Source organism: Macaca nemestrina, chromosome 10 (assembly GCF_043159975.1).
Source record: "Macaca nemestrina isolate mMacNem1 chromosome 10, mMacNem.hap1, whole genome shotgun sequence".
NCBI classification, from domain to species: Eukaryota; Metazoa; Chordata; class Mammalia; order Primates; family Cercopithecidae; genus Macaca; species Macaca nemestrina.
In genome coordinates, this window is record NC_092134.1 from 14,613,223 (window position 1) to 14,637,981 (window position 24,759).

General features: G+C 40.3%; 1 long non-coding RNA gene across 2 annotated transcripts in view; it reads right to left on the bottom strand.

The window, feature by feature from the left end:
- Positions 1-3,425: 3,425 nt before the first annotated feature.
- Positions 3,426-24,759, bottom strand: part of LOC139356518 (uncharacterized) — a 30,960-nt gene continuing 9,626 nt past the window's right edge. Inside the window, exons 2-3 of one of the 2 annotated variants that reach the window (XR_011608488.1) lie at positions 9,868-9,965; positions 3,426-3,501 (exon numbers count right to left, since the gene is read on the bottom strand). This is a non-coding gene — a long non-coding RNA (uncharacterized lncRNA). Of the gene's footprint in view, positions 3,502-9,867; positions 9,986-24,759 lie in introns of both variants that reach the window. The other variant, XR_011608487.1, reaches the window with a different exon arrangement.

A 24,759-nucleotide genomic window follows, 5' to 3' on the forward strand; every position in this document is an offset into this window, starting at 1 on the left:
TAGCAGCACCCCTGGTCTCTATCCACAAAATGCCAGTAGCACCCTCATTCCCAGCTGTGGCAACCAAAAATGCCCCCAGACACTGCCAAATGTCCTCACCCCCAGTTGAGAACTACTGGTCTAAACAGCATCCTCTGCCCTTCACGTCACCACATCCAACTGCCTATTCTACCTCCTACCAATCTCATTTCCCCATATCCTCAACCTAGGCATATAATGTGATATGTCAGAAAGGGGTAAAACTGGACAAAGATTGCATAAGCTGGTATCTAACATATACGTCACACTTACCTACCAGAGGTAATACAATGTTGGAAACCCAGAGCCAGTCCTGAGTTCTAATCCTTTCTCTGCCACTTCCCAGCTGCCTGAGCAAGTCACTTGATCTCCCCAGACACTTCTTCCTCTGTAAAATGGTGATAAGAATGTGATAAGAACAATCCTCACCGGGCATAGTGGTTCACACCTGTAATCCCAGCACTTTGGGAGGCTGAGGTGGGCAGATCACCTGAGGTTAGGAGTACGAGATCAGCCTGGCCAACATGGTGAAACCCCGTCTCTACTAAAAATACAAAAAATTAGCCAGGTGTGGTGTAGTGAGCCTGTAATCCCAGGTACTCAGGAGACTGAGACACCAGAATCACCTGAATCCACGAGGCAGAGGTTGCAGTGAGCTGAGATTGTGCCACTGCACTCCAGCCTGGGAGACAGAGTGAGACCCTGTCTCAAAACAAAACAGAAGAGAACAATCCTCACTGGGTTATTGTGAGGACTGAGTTCACACAAGCAAAGCACTTATAAGGCTTTTGTTCATTAATTTACAGTGGAAAGGTAAACAACACGCAACTGTGAGTTCTTATTCTTACTGTGACCAACCAGATTTGTGTTACCTTGACTTAAGTTGCTCCTCTATCACAAAGGGGCACATTTACTGAAAAAGACACGAGGAGGTTTAGGTGATGTGGTGGGGATGACCGATACAGATACCCACATGCCCCTCTGTATTTCCAAGCCTCCCTTGCAGGTGGGGGCATGTGACTAGGTTCTGGCAAATGGGAGTGCAGGCTGTAAGGATGCATCACCTCCAATCCAGGGTTCCTGCGGATCAGAGAGTCTCTCCCACCCTCTCTTCCTCTGCCATGCCAACCTGGAAGCTGTCGTTATGTCTGAAACAGTGAAGAGCCTGAGATTTTACTGCAAGCTACCCAATTAGCCTGCTAAAGTTTACACACACACATATACCACACACCAAACATACATACACAAATATCACATACACACACATCATACTCACCACAAACACCACACACACACCACATACATACATAAACATACACACCACATACTAAACATACACAAACATCACACACACACAAAACAAACACCCATATCACACACCACACATGCACACCACATGTGTACACACATATTTACCATACACTCAACACACAAACATCAGACATTCACAAACCACACACCCCAAACCACACACACCACACCCATACAACCATATCAAACATACATAAACATCACATGTATACACAAACCAAACACACATCCATATCATACACACTACACACACATCACATACATACACACACATACATACCACACACTAAACACACACAAACATCACACATATACAAACCACACACACACAAATCAAACACACACCACACACACATACACCATACCAGACATATATAAACATCACCTGTACACACCAACCACACACTCATCCACAACACACCATATACACATACCCATCACACAGACCACACACACCATACTGAACATACACACACACCAACCAAGCACACACATATCACACACACCACATACATACACACCATACATACCAAACATACATAAGCATCACACATACACACAAACCAAACACACATACATCTTATCTACCACACACCATATACACATACACACCACACACACATACACACATACATATCATACACTGAACATACACAAACATCACACACACAAACCAAACACATACATACTACACACACCCCAAACATATACAGACACCACACACACACCAAATACATACACACCATATACAACACACACATACACAAATATACCACACACTGCACACATGTATAGCACATACACATACCCCTACACCACACACGCACACACACACACACTGACTAAAGATGACAACTGATCCCTAGGTTAGGGACACAGGCCGTTTATTAATCACAACACAAAAAGCAGTGAGAACACCAGCTCTCCATGCCCCAATCTTCTTGGGCAACATGATGGTCACCTGCACCACAGGATGCTAAACTTAGGAGCCTGTGAGCTTCAGTCAAGCTGGAGGTGACCTGCCCATCCTCCCTTATGGAGACATATGACTTCTTACCCTGTAAAATAAGCAACTATCTCTGGGGCATAAGGGAAGATACGTCTCTAGGCTGATTACCCTAGAATGTAAGCAAATATCCTCCTGGAAGAGGAGGGGACTTTATTATCTGGAATATCTCCGAGGAAGAAGAGGGTCCCTATCTTCTGCTTGTTGTTCATTCATCCCTGAACAAAGCTTGTCAATACCCTTAGCTGGGAAAGCCTGGACCATACAAGAATACAATAAATCCAGAGAGAATTATCTCCCAAGGTGGAATAGGATGGAAGGAATCTGGATCCCTGAGTCACCAGATGGAGGAGAGCCCTTGCCAACCTCCATCAGATTTTATGTGAGCAAAAAATAAACTTTTGTGCTGTGCCACCACTGAGATTTCAGGTCTTTTTTGTGGCAGCTAGCATTAATTATCCTGACTAATAAAGATGACTTTAATGTGCATCAAATAAATTATACTTGCATGAGAATCAGAGAGCTAGACAATATGTAGTAAGCTCTAAATTATAATGATAGGGATGAGATTCGGGAGAGAATAGAAGATTGTGAAGAAGTAATCACCTTACTGGTGACAGAGCAAAATTCAATAGTATTTCAGAGACACACCGCTGCCATCCTGCAGCATAGCCCCCCGTTTCAGCACATCCAGAGGCTATCAGGCCACCTGGTTCATGAACATCCATACTGGAGCCAAAGCTGTGAATGACTTTCACACCAGTTTAGACATTTCCAGATCATCTTAAGCTCAATTACAGCTAAACCAATAATATACCCCAACATCATTATTGGAAAATCACCAACCAAGCTCGCTAATTGTATTTACCACTTCTTTATCCTGTTAGCACAGCCATAAGTACAGCATACTCTTCCCAGGGGCTAACCATTCACAAGGCCAGTTTCCTTAGGATGAGACTTTCACATCACAGAAGTGTGGAACTAATGTGTCTCGGGAAATAAACTGTCAGATCAATAACATTTGCAACCAGAAAATATTTGGAGCAAATAGCAGAGTAGAGCCTGCAATTGAGACCGACACAACCCTTACCTGACACTTGGAAGCTATAGCAACTCAGAACTTCAGGTTTTCCAAGGGGCCAATTTGGAGATGCTACTCACATTCCCTGGCAAGACACAAAGAAGCCTTTTTATATTATATGGCAACTCTTTCCCGGAAGTTCACTATATTATTGCTAATCTGGAAAAAGTAAACAACATTTATTAAATTCCTTTTGTGTTCCAGGCTTGATACCTTAAGCAATGTATGTAGAAAAAAACAATCTTTATGGCAGTTCATAAAGGGGTTCAAATTCTGGATCTGAAACTTCCTAAGGCAAGTTACTTTATTTCTCTGAGTCTCAGTTTCCAAATCTGTGCAATGAAAATAATAATATCTACTCCCCAGAGGTGTTCAGCTGATTGAAGATAAGGTATATAAAGTGCATGCTATAGATGAGGTATAGCTAAGTCTATGGCACATGGGAGGTACTCAATACATCATAGTTATTGCTATGATTGTAAGTACTGCTTCATGATTGAAGTTAAGTCAATGTTCATTAAAGAAATTAGTGTCCCCCGCTGATCCCACACTGGGCCATTTGAGGGAAACATGTTTAGACACCAATCTAGTTTGATCCATACAATTCTTTCACTTCAAAATAAAATGCATGTCATTTTGTTTTTGAGATAATAGAAATAAGTGGTCAGATTCTCTTCTTTATTATTTTTTTTCAGGTAAATTACTTGATCTATCTGCTTTGGATATTTGTGCTTCCCCAAAATTCCTATGTTGAAACCTAATCCTCAGTGTGATGGCACTAGTTGGTGGGGCCTTTGGGAAGTGATTAGGTCATGAGAGTGGGGTCCTCATAATGGAATTAGTGCCCTTATAGGGGCTGCAGATACCAGGGTTCTTCCCGTCCACCATGTGAGGACGCATCTAGAATGTGCCATTTATGAAAGAGAGAGTGGGCCCTCACCAGACACCAAACCTGCCGGCAGTTTGACCTTGGACATCTCAGCCTCCAGAACAGTAAGAAATACATTTCTGTTGTTTATAAGCCACCCAGTTTGTGGTGTTTTGTTATAACAGCTCAAATGGGCTAAGACACTAATTTAGCATTCTATTTGTATCACATAATGGTTGAAAAGTCAATAAAGAGGCCGGGCGCGGTGGCTCAAGCCTGTAATCCCAGCACTTTGGGAGGCCGAGACAGGCGGATCACGAGGTCAGGAGATCGAGACCATCCTGGCTAACACAGTGAAACCCTGTCTCTACTAAAACAATACAAAAAACTAGCCGGGTGAGGTGGCGGGCGCCTGTAGTCCCAGCTACTCGGGAGGCTGAGGCAGGAGAATGGCAGGAACCCGGGAGGCGGAGCTTGCAGTGAGCCGATATCCGGCCACTGCACTCCAGCCTGGGCAACAGAGCGAGACTCCATCTCAAAAAAAAAAAAAAAAAGAAAAAAGAAAAGTCAATAAAGAAAGAAGGAAGGTACAAAAATCTTGGAAGAGTGAGAAGTGCTTAACAATTCATACAGTCAGGGTTACTTCTGAACCAGGTAGGCCTGGGTTTAAATTCTAGACTTAACACTTACCAACTGTGTGACTTTGGGAAAATACTATAATTTCTCTGAGACATGGTTTACTCTATACAAATACCTCCCACCTCAAAGAGTTAAGATGAAAATTAAGTAAGATGATAAATAGTAAAATGTTAATGAATGTTAGTTCTCATTCCCTCCTTTTCAACTTCTATCATTATAAGGTTCAAATTAACTCAAAGAACTAGATTGCACAAAGGACTAAAAATAGAGCTACCATTCAACCCAGCAATCCCATTTCTAGATATATACCCGAGAGAAAATAAATCATTCTATCAAAAAGACACATACATTTGTATGTTCATCACAGCACTATTCACAATAGCAGAGATGTGGAACCAACCCAGGTGCCCATCAATCGTGGATTGGATAAAGAAAATGTGGTACATATGTACCATGGAATGCTACACAGCCATAAAAAAGAATGAAAGTGTGTCCTTTACAGCAAGATGGATGCAGCTGGAAGCCATTATCCTAAGCAAATTAATGCAGGAACAGAAAACCAGATACCCCATGTTCTCACTTACAGCTGAGGAGTTAAAACACTGGGTATACATGGAGACAAGCATGGGAACAATGGTAACTGGGGACTATGAGAGCAGGGAGGAAAGGGTTGAAAAACTACCTTATTGGGTACTGTGCTCAGTACCTGGGTGATGGATTTAATCATACCCCAAACCTCAGCATCCTACAATATACCTATGCAACCTTTGTGCTTCCCAAAAATTCCTATGTTAAAACCTAATCCTCAGTGCAATGGTACTAGTTGGTGGGGCTTTTGGGAAGTGATTAGGTCACATATGGCCTGCACACATACCCCCTAAATCTAAAATAAAAGTTGAAATTTTTTAAAATAAAAGTAATAGTTTGTGAAATAAAATGTTCTTAACAATAAAAAAAAAATGTAAGTCAATACATGTGTAGGAGAAACTGTGTTGTGCACTGGTGATGTAGTGGTAAAAAAGATTGACAAGGTTACTGTCTTCACAGTCCAGCCTACCTTCTGAAGAGGAATAGATCAACTACCCAGCCACTTTCACAAAACAACAGAAAAGTTCACTTACTTTCAAGTAAGAAATAATGTGGAGGGTTCATGAGAGTTTACTAACAGGACTTGGCTGAGGTACAAAGAAAGGCCTCCCTGAAGAATATCTCTGCAGCTCATTCTGAATTGTGAACATATTTCCCTAAGTGGCACCAAGACAGTTAGCAAATGACCCGATCATGCAGGGCCTTCCAGGGCGAGCCACAGAAGTGCCACGTTGTACAACTGTGGGGGACTCCAGCGACACTGTACACACAGTCTGTGTCACGGAACCAGCAGTCCTGGTAGGTAATGTGCAGAAAATAGAAACTGCAAGGGACCAGAGGCATAAACAAAACATGAATTGTGTAAGAGGAGGCATTCACAAGAAAGAATAAATTATAAACTTTCAAGTACAGGTGTAATAGAGTAGTTCCAAGCAGACTGATGTTCCTATCAAGTATAACTGGAAAAACAGGATAGAACACAAACTCACAAAACGTCTGAAAGGATGAAGGAGCAACCAAGACTTGAGTCTTGGAAAGCAAGGGAGTTAAATGTAGTGTGATTGACATTTTGTGCACCACATTCTCCCTTGGGGCACTGATGATTCTTAAATGCCATGGAATGAAAGGCTGAGAAGTGGAAGAGAGGGATACTGCTAAGAGGCAGATAAGTCATCAGAATGAGAGGAAACCCCATGAGAATAGAGATGTGCCGAGACCAGCTCAGTTGAGGAGACCCTAACCCAGTGGCACTAGAGGAATTAAAGACACACACACAGAAATATAGAGCGTGGAGTGGGAAAACAGGAGTCTCACAGCCTTCAGAGCTGAGAGCCTCCAACAGAGATTTGTCCACATATTTATTGACAGCAAGCCAGTGATAAGCATTGTTTCTATAGATTATAGAGTAACTAAAAGTATTCCTTATGGGAAATAAAGGAATGGGCCAAAGTAAAGGGATAGGCTCTGGCTAGTTATCTGCAGCAGGAGTGTGTCCTTAAGGCGCAGATCGCTCATGCTATTGTTTGTGGTTTAAGAACGCTTTTAAGCGGTTTTCCACCCTGGGTGGGCCAGGTGTTCCTTGCCTTCATTCCAGTAAACCCACAACCTTCCAGCATGGGCATCATAGACATCAAGAACATGTCACAGTGTTGCAGAGATTTTTTTATGGCCAGTCTTGGGGCCAGTTTATGGCCAGATTTGGGGGCATATTCCCAACAGAGATGGAAATTAGTATTTTAGGGTGTCGAAACATCTAGGAGTTGAGAGTCAAAATATTCCCCACAAAAGGAAGTAGTGAAAAGTGATTCACAAACACTGCACCAATTTTTCCCATATTAATGCAATATGAGGTCAGTATTTCAGAATCAAAGCAAAAAGCAGTTGAAAAGCTGAGGGGAGCTTTTGGCATTCTCCTAATACTGTGGCACAAAATTGGAGTCCAGGACCACCAATTAGGAGATGCCTTAGTAAACACAGCTCTGGTTCTCATCTGGGAGCCCTGGTTCCAGAGGGGTGGGCATGAATTGCAGGTAGGCTGAGCATTATGAAGATCACAACCTACCCCTTAGTCAGCTTACTCCCTGAGTGAATAGAGGTGATATGGCCCTCTATACGGCTAGCTGCCAGCCAGAGGACAGGGAAGATACTCCTTGAAAAAGGTATCTCCTAGAACCTGTACAAGTCTCATACCCAATGTTGATTATTCCACCAAAATTTACCAGGCATACTACAAACCCAACCCAAGAAAAAAAAAGAAAAGAAAAGAAAAACTAGCTAACAAGTGGGAAAAAACCTCTGATCCAGCTGATCCAGATATTGGAGCTATCTAAAATAACTATGGTTAACATAATCAAGAAAATAGATGACAAGATGGATATTTTGACCAGGGAGCTTAAATCTACAAAAACAGAACCAAGTAGAAATCCAAAAACCTGAAAATACAAATTTGAAATTAAAAATTTACTAGCATGCTTAGCAGTAGATTATAGACTAATTTGAAAACAAAGAAAAGAAAAAGGATTAGTGAAACAGGAGATAAGTCAGTAGAAAATATCCAGACTAAAGCTTAAGAAAAAAAATGAGATGATGAGATGGAAAATCCAAAAAGAAAATAAGAAGCAAAAGAGACATAGTAAAAAGTTCTAATATATGTATAAGTGGAGCCCCAGAATTAAAGAATACACAGAATGTAGAAGCAATATTTGCAAAAAATCATAGCCAAGAAATTTCCAAAACTGAGTAAAAACATCAAGACGTAGATTCAAGATGTTCAGAGAATCCCAAGCAGGATAAATACAAAGAAAACCACAGCTAGACACATCACAATACAATGAAACCTAAAAACAAATGAAATTTAAAAACTTAAAATCACAGAGGAAAAAAAGACATTGATATCAAAGAAGCAATGACATGAGACCTGACTTCTCAGCAGAGATGATGGAGGCAAAAAGACAATCAGAGAAAGTATTGTTCAAGATAGAATTCTATACACACTCAAAGTATCATTAAACAGGAAAGCAAAGATATTTTGAATAAAATAAAACAAAGAATTTGTCACCAGCAGAGCCAACTAAAAACAAACACTTAAGGAGATTCTACAGGTAAAGGAAAATGATCACAGACACAAATACAGGAGGGAATGAAGAGCAACAGAAAGGGTATTAAATAGATCTGAATGAATACTGAAAACAATAATAATAATTTCTCATGAGTTTCTAAATATACATAGATTTAAATAAATAAAATTAAAAACACAAAAGGCAGGAGAAAGATAAGTTAATTTATAGTATTCATAGGCCTTAGTATATACAAGTAATAAAGATACTTAGAAGTAATAAAGATACAGATTTATATCAGACTCAAAAATACAAAGAAGGCATGTATTTATTCCTAGGGTAATTACTAAAAGAAGGTATAACTAACAGGTTAATAGAATAAATATCAATTTAATTTTTTAATGGATTGGTCGAAATGAAAAAAAAGGAAAAAACCCAAGTGGAACAAATAGAAAAAGTAGTAATAATATGGTAGATATAAAATCAAAAATATCAGTAATTACATTAAATGTAAATAGACTAAATATTCCAATTAAAAGATCTAGCTTGGCAGACTACATTAGAATAAAACAGTTAAATACTGTTTACATGAGATATGCTCTAAAAATAAGGGCACAGAAAGTTGAAAGTAAAAAGAGGGGAAAAGCAATAGCTAAAGGAAAACTGGTGTAGCTATACTAATATCAGGGCAGATAAACTTGACAGCAAGATGCATATGCAGATACAAGGAGGACAAATTCAATGGAAGATTTAGTCTGCCAGGAAAATAAAACAATTTTATACTTGCATGCACATAATAGCATACTTTCAAAATACATAAACCAAAAAAATTGATTAAAAAGAAAAGTAGATAAACCTATAATTTATTAAATATTTTAGCAACCTCACTAAGTAAATAATAAAATAAGCAGACAAAAAAGTGGGAGCAGTAAAGAAGATCTAAACAGCACAATTAATGAATTTGACTTGTTTGACATTTATAGAATATTACTAGGTAACTGAAATCTATACAAAAGAACCAAATGTAAATCCTAGAACCTAAAAATACAATAACTGAAATTAAGAATTTAGTAGCATATTTAACAGTAGATTGGACACAGCTAAAAAAGGGGTGGGGGTTAGTAAAACAGAAGATAAATATCCACTGTATCCAACTATAGCAAAATACAAATTATTTCAGGTACACATTGAACATTTACCTAATTAATCAAACATTGAGTCATAAAGCAAATTTAAACAAATTTCAAAGGGTTAATATTATTCAGGATATATATTCTGAGCTGGGCATGGTGGTGCATACCTGTAGTCCCAGCTACTTGGGAGACTGAGGCCAGAGGATTACTTGAGCTCAGAAGTTCAAGGCTGCAGTAAGCCACGATTGCACCACTGCACTTCAGCCTGGAAGACAGAGTGAGACCCTGTCTCAAAAAAATAAAATAAATATGTACATATATACATACATATATACACACATACATAAGAAAATATATTCTGATGACAATGCAATTATGATAGAAATCAATAATGATAAATAACTAAACACATTTTTTATTTTTAAATCTGCTTGGAAATTAGTAAGAAATCACAAAGGAAATTAGGGAATATTTTGAACTGAATGATACTTTGGTTAGACAAAAACTTACAGCTTTAAATGGATAAATTAGGAAAGAAAAGAGGATGGAAATCAATGATATAAATAGTCATCTCAAGAAGTTAGAGAAAGTACAACAAATCAAACTCAAAGAAAGAAGAAAGAAAATGATAAAGATAAAAGCAGAAATCAATAAAATAGAAAGCAAACTTACAATAGAGAAAATCAACAAAGCCCAAAATTTGTTCTTTGAAAAGGCTAATAAAATTGATAAATGCCAAGCAAGATTTTGTGTGTGTTGAAAAGATAATAACAGAACATTATAAACAACTTTATGCCAACAGAATTTGACAACTGAGATGAAGCATACAAACTAGGAAAACACACCTTGCGAAAACTGACACAAGAAAAAACATCTGAATACCTCCTTATCTATTAAAGAAATTGCATCTGTAATTAACTTTCCCATAATCTCCAGGCCCAGATATCTTCACTGGTGAATTCTTTGAAGCTTTTAAAAAAGAAATAGTGCTGACCTTCTTCAACCTCTAATAGGAAATAGAAAAAAATGAAACATTTCTCTATTTTTTTTTCGAAGTCAGCAGAGCCTTAATACAAACACCCAGATATCAAAACCTGAAAAGGAAATTGCATGGAAAAAAAAAATCATAGGCCAATCTCGTTCATGGACCCAAATGCAAAAATCCTAAACAAAATATTATTGAATCAAATGCAGCAATACATAACAAGGATTCTGTATTATGACCAAGTTTGGTTTCTCCTAAGAATACAAAATTGGTTTCACATTTGAAAAGAAATTAATATAATTCTCACATTAATTAAATAAAGGACAGAAAAAGCATAGAATTAACTCAACAGATGAAAAAAAAGCATGTGAAACATTCAATACTCATTTATGGATTAATCTCAGCAAACTAGGAGTTGTTTTGTTTTGTTTTGTTTTGTTTTGTTTTGTTTTGTTTTGAGACAGTCTCGCTGTGTCCCCCGGGCTGGAGCTCAGTGGCCTGATCTCGGCTCACTGCAAGCTCCATCGCCCGGGTTCACACCATTCTCCTGCCTCAGCCTCCTGAGTAGCTGGGACTACAGGCGCCTGCCACCATGCCCAGCTAATTTTTTTGTATTTTTAGTAGAGACGGGGTTTCACCGTGTTAGCCAGGATGGTCTCGATCTCCTAACGTCGTGATCCGCCCACCTCGGTCTCCCAAAGTGCTGGGATTACAGGCGTGAGCCACTGAGCCCAGCCAACTAGGAGTAGTTTTGATAAAGGCTAGCTACCAAAAAAAAAAAAAAAAAAAACACCAGAGCCAACAAAAACATACACATAGTGGGGAAATATTGAAAATTTCTCGGCCGGGCACTGTGGCTCAAGCCTGTAATCCCAGCACTTTGGGAGGCCGAGACGGGCGGATCACGAGGTCAGGAAATCGAGACCATCCTGGCTAATACGGTGAAACCCCGTCTCTACTAAAAAATACAAAAAACTAGCCGGGCGAGGTGGCGGGCGCCTGTAGTCCCAGCTACTCGGGAGGCTGAGGCAGGAGAATGGTGTAAACCCGGGAGGCGGAGCTTGCTGTGAGCTGAGATCCGGCCACTGCACTCCAGCCTGGGCGACAGAGCGAGACTCCGTCTCAAAAAAAAAAAAAAAAAGAAAAAAAAAAAAAGAAAATTTCTCCCTGTGGTGGGGAATGAGTAAGGATGCGCATTATCACCTCTTTCACTCACTACATCAGAAGTCTTACAGACCAGCATTTTGGCTCAGGTCCTTGGACAACCTTCTCCATCATTCAATGGTAGGCCACTCCTATGGGTCAGCTGTGACCCACATTCTCCTATTTCTCTATCACTGGTGATGGCAGCCGCACCTTCTCCAAAGAAGTCTTGCAGCCTTAGCAGTGAGAAGGGGGCCCTTTTAAGTTTCTAATAATCTTCGTTTATTTACTATCCCTCTGTCTTGGTGGCTGCTTTCTGCAGTTGCTCTTTTTGTACCTCTTAGGGTCCTCCTCTCTCTTTTTAAGTAGTTATCCACCTTTTTACTGGCTAGACTAGTTAACACATTTTTATATTAAATTTTCCTGTTCAAATTACTAATATGGTTTCTGTCTCCTCATTGGACCCTAACTGATACAAGACCTAGTTAAATGCAGGAGTAAATAAGGAGTAGAGGGCTCAATATTGCAAAGAAGTTGATCTCACTAAATTTATCCATGGATTTAATGAAACTTCAAGCAAAATCTCAGGGGGTTTCTTTTTTGTCACAATTGATAAGCTGACTCTGTAATGGAAACAAAGGGGGCCAAGAATATTCAAGACAATTTTGATAATTGTCTAAGCTACGAGATTTACCCTTCCAGATATTAAGATTTATGATAAATCTATAGTAATTAAGATAGTGGAGGGTACTGGTGCAAGGAGAGACAAAGAGTTCAGTAAAAGAATACGGAGTCCAGAAATAGATCCACAATATATGGTTACTTAATTTATGACAAAGACACCATTGCAGTGCAATAGGGAAAGATGGTATTTTTAAGACCTAGTGTCTGGTCATTGGAAGTCCATATAGGGATTAAAAAAGAATCTTGCTTCACACTTTATACAAAAATAAATTCCAGGTGGATGGTATAATTAAATGTAAAGGTACAATAATCAAGTTTCTGAAACATAAACCAGGAACAGGCAAAGTTTTTTCATCAGGACATAAAAAGCACAGACCAAATAAAATGATCGATAAATTTGACTTCATTAAGATTAAGAATTTCTATTCATCAAACAAATCAATGAAATACTGAGGAACTACCACACCGTTTTCTACAGTGGCTGTACCATTGCATATCCCTACCATCAATGCATGCAAGTTCCAATTTCTCTGTTTCTCCACATCCTCACCAATACTTGTTATTTTTCTTTTTGTTATTATTATGGCCTTCCTAGTGTGTGTGATGTAATAGTTCTCTACTGCGGTTCTTGCATAAAAAGGGATGAAGTAGATACATGCTATGATATAGATAAACCTTAAAAAGTTATGCTAAGTGAAAGAAGACAGGCACAAAAGCCATCTATTATGTTATTCCATTTATATGAAATATCTAGAATAGGCAAATCTATACAAACAGAAGGCAGATTAGCATTTGCCAGGGCCTGAATGGAGAAAGGAATGAGGAATAACTGCTTAATGGGTATGTCGTTTCCTCTTGGGATGATTTACAAGTTCTGGAACTAGATAGTGGTGATGCTTGTACAACACTGTGAATATACTTAAAGCTACTGAAATTGTACACTTTCGAATGGTTAAAATAATACATTTTTTTATTTCACCACAAATAAAAACTTATCAATAAGAGAGTGAAAAGGCAACCCCCAAGTGAAAGAAGATATTTGTAATACACATTACTAACAAATGCCTCATATTTAGAATACACGCATTCAAATATACAAATCAGTAACAAAATACAGATAATCCATTTTTTAAATGGGTAAAAGGCTCAGGCAGACACTTCACACGGGATATATAAACAATCAGAAAACATAAGGAAAGGTGTTCAATATCATTAGTATGATATTGAAGGAAGATGTAAACAAAAATTTCGGTAAGACACCACTGTACACCTTCCAAAGTAGCTTGATTCACTCATTCATTCATTCACTCATTTATTGAGACAGGGTCTCGCTCTGTCACCCAGGCTGGAGTGCAGTGGCACCATCATGGCTCACTGTAGCCTCAGCCTCCTATGCTCAAGCAATCCTCCTGCCTCAGCCTCCCAAGTAGCTGGGACTACAGGCACACACAACCACACCTGGCTAATTTTTTTTTCTTGTAGAAATGAGGTCTTATTATGTTGCCAGGTCTGGTCTCAAACTCCTGGCTTCAGCTAATGCTACCATGTCAGCATCCCAAAGTGCTGGGACGACAGGCATAAGCAATTGCACCCAGCAGTTAGCTTGATTCTTTTAAAATGACAATATCAAGTGTTGTTAGCAGTGTGAAGCAACTGAAACTCTCACACACTGTTGGTAAAGTGAAAATTGATACAATCACTTTAGAAAAATATTTGGCAGTATCTACTATAGACAAACATACACACACCCTATCATCCGGCAATTTCACATCTCAAAATAGCCAAAAACTAGAAACAACCCAAATGTCCACTATTAGTAGCATAAATAAATACATTGTGACATATTTTTAAAAGATGAAATATAATTGAACAGAGAGACAGAAGAAACTACTGCTACATTAAAAAAAAAAATCACAAACATAATATTGGCCAAAAGAAGTCAGGGTAAAATAATACATTTTATATGATTTCATTTCTATAAAGTTCAAAAACAGGCCAAATTATCCTATGGCCATAGAAATAAGAATAAGAAGTAAGAGAGCACCCTGGACCATCTAGGGCACTGGCAGTGCTCAAGTTCTGAATCTGAGGGGTGATTATGCAGGTTTGCTCACTTCGTGAAAATACGTCAATCTGTACACATATAATCTGAACACATTCTAGTTGGCTGTTACACCTCAATTAAAATTTTACTTTTAAAAACTCGATGATGACTGGGCACAGTGGCTCACGCCTGTAATCCCAGCACTTTGGGAGGCCGAGGCGGGTGGATCACCTGAGGTCAGAGTTTAAGACCAGCCTGGCCAACATGGAGAAACCCCGTCTCTACTAAAAATACAAAATTAGCTGGGCGTGGTGGTGCATGCCTGTAATTCCAGCTACTTGGGAGGCTGAGGCAGGAGAATCGTTTGAACCTGGGAGGCAGAGGTTGTGATGAGCCAAGATCGCGCCACTGCACTCCAGTCTGGGCAGCAAGAAAAAATCTCCATCTCAAAAAAAACAACAACAACAACAAAAAAAAAAAAACACTGGATGATGAGCAAATTGGCACATGCAGTTGGATACTACTCAGCATTAAAAAGGAAAAAACTATCTTTGCATGCAGCAACTTGGATGAATGTCAATGGGTTCCATCTCTGAGGGAGATGTCAGTTTTAAAAGCTACAGGTTGCATAATTCCACCTATATGATATTCTCAGAAAAAAAAACTATACAATGAAGAATAATCAGTGGTTGCCAAAGGTTAGGGATGGGGAGGGCAGGGCTATAAAGGAAGAACAGAAGAGAGTATTTGGGAGTTATGGGTTATGATTGTGGTGGTGGTTACACAAGTGTATATATATTCATAGATGTGTTAAGATTCATAGAACTGTATATTCGCCCCCTGCCCAGCAAAACTCAGTTGTGTTATATGATAAATTTTTAATGAAAAATAAAGTGCAGGCTCTGAAGCCAGACTTTCTGGGTTTGAATTGCTTAGTAGCTATGTGTCCTGAGATAGGTTAATTAATGTCCCTATTTCTCGATTTCCTCACAAGAACGAAGTGGGTAACAGGAACCCTTCTCTCATAGGGTTGTGTGAGAACTAAAGGAACTAAACATACAAAACACTGAGAACAACACCTATTACATAATAAGTGCTCAACAAATATTAGTGGTTATTAGTAGCACACCGACCTACCATATGGGATTTATGTTATAAGCTGCGTAGTTTTAAAAGACTAATACTTTTCAACAATCCAAATGTTCATCTGTTAATTGGTGGATCAACAAAATGTGGTCTATTGTGGAATATTATTCAGCCATGGAAAAATGAAGTACTGATCCATGCCACAACACGGATGAACTTTGAAAGCATTATGCTGAGTGACAGCAGCCAGACACAAAAGGCTACATATTGTAGAATTCCATTTATATAAAATGTCCAGAATAGGCAAATGTATGGAGACAGAAAGTAGATTCATGGTTCTCAGGGCCTGGGGAGAGGAGGAATTGGGGCTTACTGCTAATAGGTATGGGGTTCCATCTTGGAGCGATGGAAATGATCTGGAACTAGATAACGATGATGGTTACACAACTGTAAATACACTAAAAATCACTGAATTGTATACTTTAAAAGGGTGAATTTTATGGTATGTGAATTATATCTCAATAAAGCTGTTATGAAGAAATACAGTAACGCTTAAATGTGAGCTCACTGTTCAGTCAACTTTTTCTACTGGTTCATCACCTTGTATTAATTGTCTGTAGAACCCTTAAGTGTATTTTGCTTTTTAGCAAATTCTGTTTATTCTTCCATAATAAATCAGTTTGCAAATGACCAAGGAGTTTTTTTTTTTTTAAGGCAAATGATCTTAACTTTAAAGGACTTATTTTAAGTGTCACTGGGTGTAAAATGAGGCTTTAAATAATTGAAAATATTTTTAAACAATATTAACCAAAATGAGGTGTGATAAAACCATTTAATGGCTGTTAATCTGGATAAATAGGTTTTAAATCATAAAGTGGCATTTAATTGACCTATAATAACTGGCTTGTTAAATCTAAATTAAATCATTATTTGAGACACTTACAAAAAAAAAAAAGAGAGAGTTCCTAAAGGTTTGCAGAAAAAAAAAATTAGTAAAGCCCAAGAAATAGCAGAGATATTATAGTTGGATACCGAACCAGTCATTGAAGTTCATAAACTATAAACCTTTGCATCACTTACATGTCCAACCTTATTTAATAAAAACTTACCGAGCACTTGCTGTATGTCAGGTGTTGTGTTAGAGACGGAAGGTTCAGGGAGAAAGCACGGAGCCAAGGTCTCTGCCCTCCTGGGCTTCACAGTCTAGCTATCGGCATTGTCCAGTAGAAACTGAATGCAAGATACATCTTTTATCTTAAATTTTCTATTGGCCACATTAAAGAAATAAAAAGAAACCATTGCAATTCATTTTTTAAAGTTTTTTTAGAGACATAGTTTCACTGTGTTGCTCAGGCTGATCTCAAACTCCTAGGCTCAAGGTATCCTCACCACTCGGCCTCCCAAAGTGCTGGTATTACAGTCATGAGCCACCGTGCCTGGATCCAAAATTAATTTTAATAATACATTTTATGCAACCCAATATGTCCTAAATATAACATCAAACACTGTGACATTATGAAGAATTATAAATGAGATAATTTACGTCCTTTCATTCATACGAAGTCTTTAAAACCCAGTGTGTATTTTACACCTTGCAGCACATTTCAACTGAGATTAGACACATTCCAAATGCTCAACAGCTATGTGGGACTAGTGGCCTCCATACTGGACAGCACGCCTCTAGCTGTATCACCATCTGGTGCTGGGGAATGTCACTTGTCATTTGCACTGCCAGGGAACAGTGTATTCTAAACAAGCATAACTGCCATGAGCCAATCTCTCTCTCTTTCATGAATCTCTACGAACTGACATGGAAAGATCTCTGAGACACTATTGTTAACTGAAAAGAGTTTGTTGAAAATCAATATGCATAGTAAGATCCCACTGAGGTTAAATATACACCAAGAAAACAAAATTATCTATGTATACTTAGCGTATGTAAGTTCAGAGAAAAATGAAAGGTCTGGAATGACAGGTACACTGCTAACGGTGTTCACTTCTGCAGCGCGGAAGAGAATTGAAATCGTGCTGAAGGAAGTCCTTCCCTGACCACAAACACTTTATTTGGACTAAACAAATTGTTTTCTATCCGAGCTGGTTGTCGACATTTGGAAATCACAAGACTTTGCGTGAAAATCTCTGGTTCTGGATTTTATTTTTTAGGAATTGCAAGGTCTGACAATGCTGGGACCCTTCCCTTATGGCAACACTGGGCCAGAGCTCAGGACAAAGCTCAGGCACCCCAGGTCTTTGTCAGTGGCCAAAACTGGCTGCCTATCCTCGTGACCTCCTGCCTCTTGCTAACAGAGCCTGGATTTTGTTCATCTATTGAGCAGCCACATGCACTGGGTGTCCCTCCCCAACCCTGGATGTCGGTGTGAGTCTTGATTAGCCTAAGTCAGTCATGGTGGGCACACATCCTACTCCAGAGAATCGCTTACGCTTAGGCACATGATACAATCCTAGCCAACGGGACTTGGGGGGAAGAGAGCTGGTGGGTCCTCTGGGATATATTTCCCTCACTGATTAAAACTAGAAAAATCAACAGAGGAGAACACAGCCTCAAATTCCTTCACTGGAATGCCAGTGTGGAAATACGGAAAAACTTTGAGTTCTTAGTGATCTAGCTGAGCTACTGAATTAGCCACTGTGGAATCATCTCCCTCCAGACTTCTTGTGATGCAAAATATTTCTTTCCTAATATTTGAACCCTGTCTGACAGAGCTTTCTTTTACTCACAGGCAAAAGCATCCTAACTAATACACACTTAGTCTCAATCATGCCTGGATCCTGTAGGCATATGACTCATCGGTCCCCAAATATGCCACCAACCCTCACATCTCCATGTCCTTCCTTTACCCTGAGCATCCTCCTTTCACACTCCCATCCTGAGATTCGCAGCTGGAAAATTCCTAGCCACCCCTAAAAGTCAAGGTTAAGTATTATTTTTTCTCCTAGAGCTTCTCCAATCCCTTGGCTGGCTTGGGGCTGTGTTCATTGTTCCCTCTTCTATACTCCCATAAAATACTCCAAAAATCTCCATTTCAGCACTTTCTTCCTGAACTTTATTTGCGAATCTATTTCCCTGTCTGCATGCTCCCCAAGACATGAACTGTGTCTTATTCATCTTTGAACTCCCAGCACGGGCTTGCTAAATTGAATCAGTGTCTTGGTCAATGTCCCATGACCTCCAGCCACTCCATCTGTAAAAGGAGACCATCAAATCATGGATGGCCTCTGAGCAGGATTAAGCCTAAAGACAGGCAGAAGGATTCAATGACCTTCTGAGCCTCCTAGCCCTGTGACAATTTTAAGACTCCCAGATCAGGATGCTGACATCCAGTGCTAAGAAGCAGAAGCATAGGGACCTGTCAGTAGCTTGGGTTTGATAAGGATCCAGGGAGCTACACTCGTTCAATAAATAAAATAAATTAAAATCCACTCTGTGCCAGGCATTGTGCTAGGCATTGGGGGTTTTCATGGGAAACAAGACAATCAGCCATGCTGTCATCGAACTTAACTGTTGGCAGGAAAGAGACAAACGAAAATGTCATGCGGTAAATTCTATAAAAGCCAGGAAGACCATGAGAACAAAGAAAGAATGCCTGCCTCAATCATGAGAAAACAGGAGATTCCTCCAAGGAAGGTGCTATGCAAGATAACATTGAGTAAAAGGAGTTTGGACAGTATTCCAGAAAGAAGGAAGAGCATGTGCAAAAGCTCAGAGGTGGGAGAGCACACAAAAGCTTTAAAAAGTTCAGTTCAGCTGGAACACAAAGCAAAATGGCATCTGAGAAGACAAGCAGAAGCCATACTATCAAGCGTATGGCAAAGCCATAGTGAAGCATTTGGTATTCATCCAGAAGGCAATGGGGAGCCATTGAAGGTTTTACACAGGGGAGTGGCACAGTCAGATTCTTCCTATTAGCTCTCTCTGAGTCGGTGTGGAGATATGCTTGCACTAGACTAGAAGCAGGAATACTAGTTAGATGAAAGAAGATGGTGGCTTAATTTGGGGAAGTATTTGGAGGTGGAAAGAGCAAAAGCACATTTATCAGAATGCAGAACAACTGAGCAAAAACAACATCTATCAGAATGCAGACTGCACAACTGCAAGTCACTTCCCCAACGTAGGCTGACAAAGTCACACACACACACACACACACACACACACACACACACGATTCTAACATGCTAATACTGATGTTATTCAAGGAAAGTCTGCAGAATCTTACCACATGTTCTGTGGGGCAAAGACAGACAATTGCTTGATCAAATAACTTTGGGAAACACTAGGTTAGCCAATGTTAAGCAGATCTCTTTAATACAGGACATCTCCAAACTTTAATATGCTACTGTGAATTTACTAAAAAGAAAATACAGTAGGTGATGTTTTTCAGATATACTTGTTTATGAACTGCATCTCCTTCAGTCTTTTCCATTATAGGAGATAATACTTCAGTCTATTCTGGCCGAAAAGGCAGGAGTCAACCTTGATTCCTCTCTTTTCTCAATCAACACAGTAAATGGATCCGCAAGTCCTACAAGCTTCCCATGCCAAACGCACCCACGTCTAACCATTTCCATTGCTCCCACCTGGTTCAAACAGCCACCATCTCTCACCTGGATTGTTTCAACACTTCCTAATCAGCTCCAGGCTTCTACTCCTGTCCCCATCTATTCTTCCAACAGCAGCCAGAGTGATCCTTCAAAAATATGCTGGATTATGTCGCTTCCCTGCTTAAAACCATCCAATGGCTTCCTATGTCCTTCAAAGTAACATTCAAATGCCTTATGGTGACAGGGCATGGTGTGATCTGCCTCCTACCCACCTCTCTGACCCTCTCCCCACTTCATCCTCTTTGAGCCACATTGTATCCTGCTGTTCCTTAACTGCCCCCACCCCCAAGCTCATTCCCATCTCAGGCTCTACACTGGCTGTTCCCTCTGCCTGGAACATTATTCCTCCAGATCTATACGTGACTTGCCGCTTGTCATCATTCAGGTCGCCCTGGATAAAGGGGCTTTGCCTCATTTCTTAATATGTCCCCATCATCTACAATAGTGCCAGGCACCTGGCAGGAGCTCAAAAAATATTAAATGAAAGAATTTATTTATTTTTATTTTTATTTTTGAGATGGAGTCTTGCTCTGTCACCCAGCCTGGAGTGCAGTGGTAAGATCTCGGCTCATTGCAACCTCCGCCTCCCGAGTTCAAACAATTCTCCTGCCTCAGGCTCCTGAGTAGCGGGATTACAGGAGCCCACCACCACGCCCGGCTAATTATTGTAGTTTTAATAGAGACGGGGTTTCACCATGTTAGCCAGGCTGGTGTCGAACTCCTGATCTCAACTAATCTCCCTACCTCAGTGTCCCAAAGTGTTGGGATTACAGGTGTGAGCCACCACACCCAACTGAATGAACAAATTTATATTCGAATGGCATAGCAACAAACCATTCCATTTGGGAGCACATTTGGCTGGATGAACACGATAAAATTCCCTTCCTCTTGCTACCTCCCACATAAGAAGGGGGAAAAAAAGAAGCCCTCCAAATAAATAAAAAACAGGCTGGGCGCAGTGGCTCATGCCTATAATCCCAGCACTTTGGGAGGCAGAGTCATGCGGATCATGAGGTCAAGAGATCGAGACCATCCTGGCCAACGTGGTAAAACCCCATCTCTATTAAAAATACAAAAATTAACTGGGCATGGTGGCAGGCATCTGTAGTCCCAGCTACTTGGGAGACGGAGGCAGGAGAATCACTTGAACCTGGGAGGCAGAGGTTGCGGTGAGCCGAGATCACACCATTGCACTCCATCCTGGGCGACAGAGCGCGATGCCGTCTCAAAAAAATAAATAAATAAATAAACAGTCACCATCCTTCCCTTCAGTGTGCAGAAACTGACTATTCCCTTACATCACCTTCAGTTCATTTTACAGGGAAAAAAAGCACTGCCCGACTTCTGCAGGCTAATTCAAAACTCCAATATCGGCTGCCAAATGATGGATGCTACATAGTAGCCCTTGTCTGTCCTGTGTCTCCAGAACAGAGCTCGATAAATATTAGAAGGTGGGAGAGAACAGGCCCACCAAGTGAAAGTCTTACTCCTTGTTGCCTGGAACGTCCACTTCTTGGCCCTAGTTACTCCATGCCACCCCTTAGTATTTTCTAGGTGCTTGCCAAGAACCCAGCTGTATGCTAAGCTTGGAGAAACAAAACCTAGGATTCTCAAGGAATATCCCAGCTGGATCCTGCATAAGGTTTCAACCAAAATTCAAATCCCAACACAGTCTCATCCTCCTCCATGCAGTCTTTTCTCCCCTGTAGGTGGTCTCTTGCCAATTGGGAGACCTTGGGCAGATTACCTGCTTTTTGTGCCTCCATTTGGTCATCTATAAAAGCAATCTATTAATCCCTGACTGAGACATTGTAAGAATTAAACGCACAACGTGCTTAACACAGAATTTGGCGCATAAGAATGATCAGCTGTGAACATTCATAATAATGAATGACTTTCTCCTAACTCTCCAAGTCTGTTTCCACACCTTGAACATGGGTTGGAGGGCACCACTTCATGGGTTTGTTACGAGGATGAAATAAGCAGTTCTCAGTCTTCGCTGCACCTTGGAATCACCTGGAGAAGTTGTGAGGCTCGTGATGCTAAGGCTGCCCACACCCCCAGAACAATACACCATAATCTCTGAGCATGGGGTACGAGCATCAGTATTTTAGCTCCCTGGGTGATTCCAGAGTACAGCAAACTTGATAACCAGTGGATTAAATAAAATTACATTCGCAATCACGTAGAACGTGCTAACAAATGTCCTTTCCCCATTCCTAAAATGGTTCTGGAGGAATGAGTACCTAGTATGATCTGAGATCTTTGCCACTTCCATGATGACATAAACAGAAATGATAAAGCTTTTGGAAATCAAGTAATATATAACCTCACAGACCAAGAGGCATGCAAATATATGCAAATCACATGCAAATCTATAGTTAATTATGCTGATGCTCTTGTGGCCCTTCTAACAATTTCACAGGCCCAGAGGAGGCCCCAGGAAGATTTTAAACTAAAATGCCTACCTTAAGTGATAGATACAAAGAAAATCTCTCAACAAAGCAGCTCACCTGAATACAAGGAAAATGTAGCAGCCCAGCAAAGAGGAAAAAGGCTTGTTTTTGCTCTACTCAAAAAGTAGATGATCTTTATCTAGGGTTTAATTATCTCAAAACTAGGTGCGACTTTTTCAAGAGTACCAGAAACACATCTAAAAGACCCAGCGCAGGGGCACAGTAAATTATTAATACCAATAGCGTGAGGCGATTTTTACCTTGCTTTTCATCTGTGGCTTTGAAGGCACTTTATATATGTTAGTTAATTAAGCCACCCAACAGCCTTGCAAGGAATATATTATTATCTCCATCCTTCAGATGGATGAAATCACCCTTAATGGAAGACAATGCTAATCCATTATCCCAGGACCAGCCCCTGGCAATTCTCACAGCTGAATCCACATCTCTGTTGGGAAGGCAGAACCCATTTGTTCTCCAGGTTCTTTTACTCATTCATTCAGCAGGTATTACTTGTGGGCTTACTATGGGTTCCAGGCCTGGTGGGGAAACGCTAGACTCTAATGATAGCAATTGTCTTAGTTGTAACTGCATGCTTAGGGTCTAGAACCGTGTCTGGAATATAGTAAGGGCTCATGTGTACTTTAGTTTAAAAATGAAGTTAAAAAGATAAATGAGATACTGTTCCTGATAAATACACATAGCCTGTGAGGAGGGCAGGAGGGATGACAGCTTTAGGCCTCTCTCTTCCTCCTTTAATAATAGTAAGTGCCAGTAACTCTGTGGTAGGCTCTATGATTTAGACTCACTCATTTAGTCCTAAGAACAACTATAAGAGAGGGGCCAGGTGCAGTGGCTCACACCTGTAATCCCAGAACTTTGGGAGGCCAAGGCTGGTGGATCACCTGAGGTCAGGAATTCAAGACCAGCCTGGCCAACATGGTGAAACCCCATCTCTCCTAAAAATTCAAAACTTAGCCAAGCATAGTCCCAAGTACTAAGAAGGCTGAGGCAGGAGAATCGCTTGAATCCAGGAGGTGGAGGTTGCAGTGTGCTGAGATCACACCACTGCACTCCAGACTGGGTGATAGAGCAAGACTCCATTTCAAAAAAAAAAAAAAAAAAAAAAGAATTATAAGAGGGAATATAAGAGGGAAGGATTGTTACTTCTATTAGAGAAGGAAACTGAGACTTAAGAGGTGTTGAGGGAAGACAAAGGAGAACAGTGATTTCAAAACATGGACTCTGGAATCCTGCAGTCCCTGCTGGGAGCTCTAGCTCTGCCCCTCACTAGCTCATGATATGTGTGAAGCAGGTTCACTGTGTGCTAATTACCAGTTGCCCAAGTCTGGTGAGACACAACAGTCAAACCAACAAGTTGCATGAAGCAGGTTAATTACTTACAGACAGCCAGCAAAGGACAACAGAAGCTGGGGATTCATGGTGAGCCAGGCCTCCAAGGTTCAGGAACTCCGCCAGGGCAGACGGAATCTTGTCTGTGTATGCCCCATTTGCACCACAGTTGAAGGACCCCAGGAAGCAGCCTGCCCTGGGCTTTCTACCTCAGGGGGAAAAGAATGCACTGCGCTAAAGCATTGAAGGATATACTATTTCTAGAAGAGTCTGGAGCAGAGACTAAACTGTTGAGGCCACTCCTGCGCTATCTCAAGATGTTGCATTCCCAGTACATTCCACAATTATTCTTTTTTTTTTTTTTTTTTTACTTTTATTTTAGGTTCGGGGTACATGTGAAGGTTTGTGACATAGCTAAACACATGTCACAGGGGGTTGTTGTACCTATTATTTCATCACCTAGGTATTAAGTGCAGTACCCAATAGTTATTTTTTCTGCTCCTCTTCCTCCTCCTACACTCTCCCTCAAGTAGACCCCAGTGTCTACTGTTTCCTTCTTTTGTTCATAAGTTCTTATCATTTAGCTTCCACTTATAAGTGAGAACACGCAGTATTTGGTTTTCGTTTCCTGCATTAGTTTGCTAAAGATAAGAGGCTCCAGCTCCATCCATGTTCCCACAAAAGACAT